Raw genomic sequence first — 8,516 nt, 5'->3', positions numbered from 1 at the left:
AAATGATCTTTTAAGGTCCCTTCAAGCCCAAACCATCCTATGTTTCTGTGATTGTGGGAGCCCCAGAGGAGCTGAGACCTGGGGAACTTGCTTCCTTCTTTGCTGTGATGTGGGGTCCACATTTCTTCACTGCACACAGCAAGGTGCCAGGGGTAGAGACTACCAAAAAAAGGAGAAATAAGGCGGTTTAAAGAAGACATGTTACTCTTTGAATAACAATGGCAAGGCAGGTAGCACTTCTGGTCTAGAAGTGACCTGCGACTCTAATGCATGTGCTTGTAGAGGGATTGCTGCTGTTTAGCTTTCAGCCAGTCCTCACCTGCTCTGCTGAACCAAGAGCCAGAGAAATGTGGTTTGCAAAGGCAATTTAAACTCTGAAGCCTGATTTACACATCAACGTTGTTAATTATTTCATTGCTGAACATCTTAACAGCAAGAGCTCATTATTGGCTTCATATTCTGTTCACTTGAAAGGACATCAATACCACCAGTGGAAGCAGAATATATTATCTAGACTAAATACCACAACCACTTTGTATTAGAAAGAAAAGATGTTGCTCATTGATACAAAATGATACTCATTTATTAAACTGTCTGCTTTCACTGCTGTTTTCTGGAGTCCTGCAGACTCTTCCTTATTCAGCAAGACACAGCCTCAGGATCCAGCATATTTTTGCCACTGGGATGACAGTGAATATCCCTGTTTAGCTTGAGGTTCCCAATTATACAAAGAAGTCATTGAATTATGGCAGTTAACGTGTTTGGATTTACATCTTCATTCCTGTAGACAATCTCTTCCAGTGAGGACAACATCAGAATGTGACAGGGCCAATTGTGCATTAGCTCTGTGGATTGTGTTTGTGAAATGCTCACCTAAACTTAAAAGATACGTAAAGTTGGTGGCTAAAACTTCTGCAGTCAGTCATAACAGCCAGTTATCCATTGAAATGAATGGGAGCCATGCACACTTCTCTTGGCATGACTGCTTCAGCGCTGCTGAAGTCTCAGTGGTGTTGTCTGAGTGAAAGTCCAAAACATCTGCCAAGGCCACCACCACTGGGCCTAATGCCTAGGAAGGGCTGTCACCACTGCTGGTGACCACAGTCATCTGCAGCTTCTGAAATGAGAATAGACCAGATGTCCCCATGCTGGTGTCCAAATAAGAACCCCTGGTGAGTCTGGAAATTGAAGTTGCCAAGACCAGAACATGGCTACAGGTGCTGCTTCTTACTGGCAGGTTTTCCCAGCCAGCCTATGAAAAAATGTTCAGAGGTTTACATAGCTATTTGAAAAAATGTGAGAAGTCTAAGTTCTTCCCCTGGGTGGAAAAAGCAGTGATGCAGATTTCCATAAACCAGCCATGACTTGGACTGAGTTTGATAGTGCTGGATCAGAGGGCCATAATTAAGTGAGCTGCAAAGTTGAGAGGAAGACATTTCATGTGCTGCAGTGCTATTTCTCCAAGCTCTGTGTTTCTCCACACAGTGATGCATCCTTGCACAGCATCTCTGCAAAGGGTGCCAGTCCTGGGAACAGCGGGCTGCAGGTGCCCATAGCTGCCAGCACAGCTCCCTGGGCTATTGCTACCATAAACACACAACACAGAGCAGCAAAGGCATGAAGTGTCTTTATTTATCTCTCAAGAGAAGAGAGTTTTCTAGTTGTGCAAAATACTTGGGTTTTTTTTTTGTTTTTTTTTTTTTGGTTTTTTTTTTTGGTTTTTTGGTTTTTTTTTAGGACAGCTACAATATAGATACCCTAGCGGGATCTGAAGGATTGGCTTCCATGAAGAATCACCAAGACTGAAAACAATAATGTTCTTCAACTGTGTTACTGATTTATTCAAACATATTCCTGTCATATCTTTGCTATATAACAAAAAAGCATTGAGCTGTTAGTTATTGGGAAAAGTGTCCTCATTTCATTAAAGCAATATTTTATTCTGACTCCAACTTTTACTTTCAATAAAAATCATGCTTTTGCCTTGACAGTTGTCAAATTGTGAGAAATCTTATTATTTGTGGCAATGTTTTGTTCAATTAAGATTATCAGGGAAGGGAGAAACAGATATTACTGGTGGACTAAAAACTCAGTTATTGTAAAAGTTACAGCTAATCTGTGTAAATCCAAGCTATTTCAAGTACCTCACATATAACCTGCAAAAACATAACCACATATTTTTTTGTTTTGTACGTCACATATGAACCTTCCAGAGGTTGCTTGACCATTGCCAGGGGACAGAAGATGCATTTTTCTGCAGAAGGACAGACTGGGCTAACTGAATTTGGCATTGGGTTAACTGTGTTTTTGACCAAGGACCTTATCCCAGCCTAAAGCCAAGCTCAGGGTCATAACTGAACAACATTCTGTGAGCCAGAGCTTTTGTGATTCATTGCCTTCAACAGTGCAAATCAGAGCTGAATTTGATGATGTTGGGAACCAAATCAGTTTGAATGGGACTGGTTGGTGTAACAGGAGGAAGGACTGTGTTGTGGTTCACAGGACAGGGTGCTGGGAACAATGAAACTGCAAACCTGCAGTGCAATGTAAATGCTGCATCAGACAGCAATTCATTATGAATGTACAGCATGCTGTAGCTACCAGTCAGTCAAAGAACCATTCCTCTTGAGAAAACAAAATCAAGGGACAAGCAGCAGTGAAAATCAGCACTTTTCTTACTTACACTTCCATGAAATTTCACCAGTGCTTTTTCTACAGTAGAACTACACTAGTCCAAACAATGCATATAAATGTTATTTGGATCAATCATTATAAAGCATCTTTATTTATGTCAGATGGTGGAAATAAAAGCATTGAACAGAACATTTTTTAAAAGCTACTTTTTTCTCTCTTAGTTTAAAAATTCATTAAAGCCAAGATACAAGATCCAAGGTTTCTAGCCTGAGATTTTGAAAGAGTTTGACTTTGGGTTCAGATTCATATCGGTGTTTTGTTCCATGGGACTGAAAAGGAATCTTGAGACCAGACAATGCTGAATGGAGTGGAAATTCAGGTACCTAACTGTAGAGTCAGAAGTAGATGGTACAACGATCTTGTCCAATATTCTGCATAATGTGGCTACAGAATCTTGTCAGGTTTATTGCTACCTCATCCCCCTCACCTCTGGCATTTTATGCCTAGTTTGGACTTCAGGATTTCCAGTGATGTAAAATCCACCTTTCCTTATATGAGTTATTTGTTCAACCTTTTTTTCACTTTTTTTTCTTATTGATTGCTTTTGCTTGATCTTCCAGTCACAATATGCTTTTATATCTTTTCTTTGAAGAGCTTTGTGTTACAAGTAGCAGCTCCGCCAGGAAGATATTTGTAGGCCATGGTCAAGTTGCCTCTCAAGTTCATTTTTGATGAAGTCATCGTGGCCCTCTCATCCAGGGTTAAACAATCTTTCGTTTGACACAAGGGAGAAATACACACAGTTCCTACAAAGTAGCAAACAGAGCTATAAATCTGAGTCCTTTCAGTTGACTCACAATAATATGTACCTATATCTTAAATCAAGTTCAGAAAAAAACTACCATTTAATTAACATTGGTTGTATTTTCCAAAATAAGACAAGGTGTAATAGAAACAGAGATCATGTCTAGACTATCCAAAATCGAGACTTATTGCCATTTTTCTCTTTTTATGTAGACTTAAGGAGGTCAAACTAAAGACTACGATTTAACTATCACAAAGAAACTAATGCTTTGTACCTTATAATAAAAATTATAAAATGTGCCTGAAATAATTTTGAGCGTGGAATTTAACTTTTAAGTAAAGAGTGGTGTAAAAATGTATCTGTATGTGGAGCTGACACAACACTTACAATGAACAAGGTATGTTGAGTGGGCAGAGCTCCCACATGTTCACAGGGTCCCTCAGAGCTGTGGATACCTTCCAAGGCTATACTTCCTTGTTTCCCAGGAATCAGACTGAAAGTGTCATAAGACTGTATTTTCTTGTCCTTGCCATCTCTAACCAGAGCAAAGTCATTCATTTGTACATTATCTCACTCTCATTTACAAACAGTTAATGCAGGAAAGTGAATGTTAACTGAATTCACTGCAGGTTTGCTTAAAGATATGGGCAAATGTTGGAGTCAGTTCCCACTCTGCCTGAACTAATTCTCTGCTGTGGGTTGTAAACCCTCAGAAATAACCAATGAACCTTGCATGCTCCCAGCTTGCTTTCAATTGCTTCTGGCCTGAGCAACGAGCATTTTTCCATGGATGAGCAAGAGAGATGTCTTAGCAACAATCACATCTGCCCACAGTGATAATTGTTCTCTGGCTGTTCAGTCACATAGCACCCATTGCCAGGGAGAAGATATGACTGGATTTTGCTTCAGATACTAAGAGTGATTATTGTGTAAGCAGTTTGCAGACCTTCTAGACTATAGCTTCACTCTGTCTAGGCACTAGTATAGAAAACTATTTTGTTTTGTTCTGTATTTTTCTGTATGTGGGAAGAAATAAAAGCAGTGACTCCTCATGCAGTAATGTATGCCTTCCATGAGGCAGGGAAAATTGATAATATGTGGCATCTTAAAATACTGAGCCTAAGGATTAATTGGATAATTATCTCAATTTTACAGATGGAAAATCTAAGTAACAAAGAGTTTGAAGATTTGTTCAAACTCAAATCTCTGTTCAAAGAATCTGGAATAGGCTTTATTTTCCAGTCCTTCAATTCATTTTCATGATTAAGTGATATCCCCTAATACATATTTACATAAGGATGACAATCAGTTTACACATATAGTGGGGTTTATACCAATGGAGAAGCCCTTTTTTTCTGCATATTTTCTTGATGCTTATAAAGCACTTGGGGATTCTTTTTCCAGGGCTTGTAGTTCTGCCATGTATTCAGATACAAAGGGACTGAAACTCAGTGGATCTGAAATCCTGCCAATAGCATTAACAAGCCTTCAAAAGTTCATGTATATAGGATTTGCTCAGGAACAGGGGTGAATTACTCAGGAAAAGGGCTACATTTGTTCCTGGATAATTAGTTTTGTTGTAGCACAGCTCCAGGTCTTGGCAGCTTGATGAGAGGAGGTAAAGGATAATGGCTCTGATGTGTGCATGGTCCACACTGAGTCAGCTGAGATTTACAGCTGTTGAGAAAATCAGAAGCAATTTACTGAGGGATTCTGTGAGACCTATAAATCTTCCTGGTATTCACCAGATTTCTTTTTACACCCCAAATGCCACCACAGCCTAAGCCCTCTTATGTCCCCTAGCCCTGTGCAGTGTCTATGCTGGCAGTGGTGGGGAGCTCCCTACAGTCATCTCTGTCCCTGTGTATAAGGATGCTGGCTGGCACATCATTTAATCTTGTCTGGAACACAAACTTATTCATACAGGGCAGATATGCTTGACTGAAGAACAGAAGGTGAGGCTGCAGGAGGAGCTGAAATGCACCTGGATCCACCAGCAGCAAGTGCATGGTGCACTCACCAACTGTCCTGCTGCATTTCCACGGCCTGAGATGTACATATCCTGAGGAAGCCAAATGTTGCTTGCTCTAGGGACAGCTTCAATGTCCTACTGACTGGGAATTTTTGATATTTTCATAATACTGCAGTTCAGTCCTGTGACAGCAAGGTCAAGAACATATTATTACCAGAAAAGATTGTCTACTGTACTTAGGTTTGACCCTTTATTTTTAAAGTGCCTGATCATTCTCCCTTTCTTATTCCCTGCTAAGGAATCATTTAACCTGAAAATGGAAAGGAAATGAGGCTGGTTAGAAGCAAAATGGTTTTGAAGAGTCATTGTCTACCTGTGCTGTACTTGAAATTGTATTTCAATTAATTTCTGACAACTCAATGACATAGTGAAGAAATAGTCTTGTTCTCTGTTTAAAACAATGAAAAATCTCACTCTACCTTCAGGAGTGAGACCTCTGTTACAAATATCTGCAGGGAAAGAAAGTAAATTAGCAAAATCTGTACCTTTTTACTTAGGTTTGTTTATGGTTGCAATGGTTGTTGCATAAATGCTCAGAGGAAAAAATGAAGCTAAGCTGTATAGGAAATGTAAATGGATGTCTTAATAATGCCACTGTTGTATGCTGTGTGAGTGCAAAACTTGAAATGGAATCATATGCAACTATGACAAGCCCATGTTATTCTACTCCCATATTTTGCAAGAGGTGGTGAAGGTGGAGTGATGCTGGCCTGATAATAAGGGCAGTGGTTGTTATTTGCCATTTAGAAACAGGAGACAAAAGTGGATGGATCACTCATGGAGCTCATTGGGTAGAATGAAGCTCTAAAACTTCATAAAAAAAAAAAATTGAGGTACTTAAGCCATAAAGTTCTGTATGAACATCATTCTTATCTGGATGGACGTTTTTTTACACTGGTCAGCCATGCAGCAATATCCAGTTTGGCTGAAGCCTGGTTTAAATCAGATTTAAACCAAATTTTGCAATCCACAATACAGGTTCAAAGGAAGGAATGAATAAGGCCTGCATGGTCCTTGCAGTCTGGTTATGCAATTGCAAACAGTATTATTTCTGAACATTTGATAGTTTGATATTTGATGCTGTCATCATTAACAAGACTTGATCTTGCACAACAGGGTTGGCCAAAATTTCAGCATAAAACATCCAACGGCTTGCATGTCCACTGAGCATGTGCTTGGTCCTTAGCCTCTGCTGCTGTGAACTGTCTCTAGCCATGTGTTTTGAGGAGTAAGGAAAGGACAAGGTATATTTCACTGCTAATTTCAAATCATAAAGGCACCAAAACAGGACTTCTGGACGTGTTAATACTTTCTCTTCCAATTCACTTTAGTCATAGCATCAAGAAAAATGGGATTTGTTAAATAGGAAAATATTTAACACATCTATAAGTGTCATCAATCACTGTAACTGAAAAACAGTTGCTCCTACTTTCAAAGTACAAGTATTTGCTTGCATTCAGTTACCTAATGAGATGTGGGAATGCTGGTTCATAGCTACAGATCTCTCTGAAGAAAGTTCCCACTTGTGGTTAGAGAGTCAGAGGTTCAGTTTTCCATTCCTCCAAAAGATTTATTCAGTATGTAGGTCTTTTCCTTTCCAGCTGCCCACAAAACTTTAAAGCAGATGTAACATAAGCAGTGGTCCATCCTTATCATTAAGACCATCAGCAGGATTAATTGACTTATGAATTGTGGCTTTGGTCCAAAAAGAACCTATGGTCCTCCCTCAAATAAATTGAAGCAGCATTCTTAGTGAAATGATAGCAAATGATCCCAACCCACCCAAAACTGGCAACAATCACTTTAGAGCCAAATAGATTTTGAGGTTGTTACAGAATTGAGCAAGTCTGTTTCTATCAGCCTCACCACAAGACTGCTGCCAAGACACTGAAAATTCAAAACTAAGCATACACAGCAGTTTCACCGAAAGAAAAATAATATTGACAAATGTTCTATGAAGGCACCAGACCTTTTTTCCCCCCTCTAAAACTCTTTGCAAAACTTAAAGGAACAATGTCCTCTGAAGATCTGCTGACAGTACATAAAGGAAGTTGTATAGGCTTATATATTCAGAAATATTCCTACAGGTTTTATTTCCACTCTTCTCAGTGTTGCTGGAATGAAGTGTAAGGAAGAATCAGGCTGCTAATGGCATCCATGGCAGTGATACAATCTGAGTTTTACAGCAACAGGCTTGGAGAGTGTCCAAATTGCCTTTTTCCTGTGCTCCTGCAGTTACAGACTGGGGTAAGCATAGGTTCAGTACAGATTTCAGCATGTGCTAATGTGGTAAAAACACAGATTCACAGTCTACTGCAGCAATTCCATAGCTTTAAGAGGACAAAGGGGCCAAAGATTGCAAACATTGCCACCACAGGCAAGCCTGAGAGGACAAGGAGGAGTCAGATCTGTGATTAGATTGTCTTCTGAATTGGGTGTGAAATGCCCCACCAAATGCAGACAAAGCCTTGGACTGAACCGTGGCAGTGGCTGTAACTAGTGCAGGAAATGACAGATTTGCAGTTGAGTTTTGTCTTCCAGTTGTGCCTATAATGCAGGACCCTAGAAGAGGCGCATTGTGATGGAGCAACTACCTGAGCATAAAAATCTTTTACGGTGTATCTATGCCTTCTAGGGATGAATTCCCAGATCCTGATCTTCAGAGTCCACCTAACACTATAGAGTGTAGAAAGTATTAAGCAGTGCTTTATCAAGGTGGAACTTCGGCAGTATCAATGTTCAGAATCAATCCAAAGATTGATATTAAATGCTGGCTTGACACATTAGGAATACAATAATCTTAGTTAGCTGACATGCTAAATTTGAAAAACAAAAGCCACTCTCAGAGACAGCTGGAACTAAAAACCTTATAACATTTCAGTGATGCTTATGAAAATAAACCTGAACAGAAAAACCCTGAATTTCCAATTTTGACAAAAAAATCCTGGTGATTGAAGTACACAGATGTCTGAAATTCTTCCAGTTATAGTAATCGGATTTTAAAGGTACTTTTCTTTTCAGATATACGATATTTATCTTGACAGA

Source organism: Vidua chalybeata, chromosome 3, assembly GCF_026979565.1.
Source record: "Vidua chalybeata isolate OUT-0048 chromosome 3, bVidCha1 merged haplotype, whole genome shotgun sequence".
In the NCBI taxonomy this organism is placed as follows: Eukaryota; Metazoa; Chordata; class Aves; order Passeriformes; family Viduidae; genus Vidua; species Vidua chalybeata.
This window is presented reverse-complemented; position numbering follows the sequence as displayed.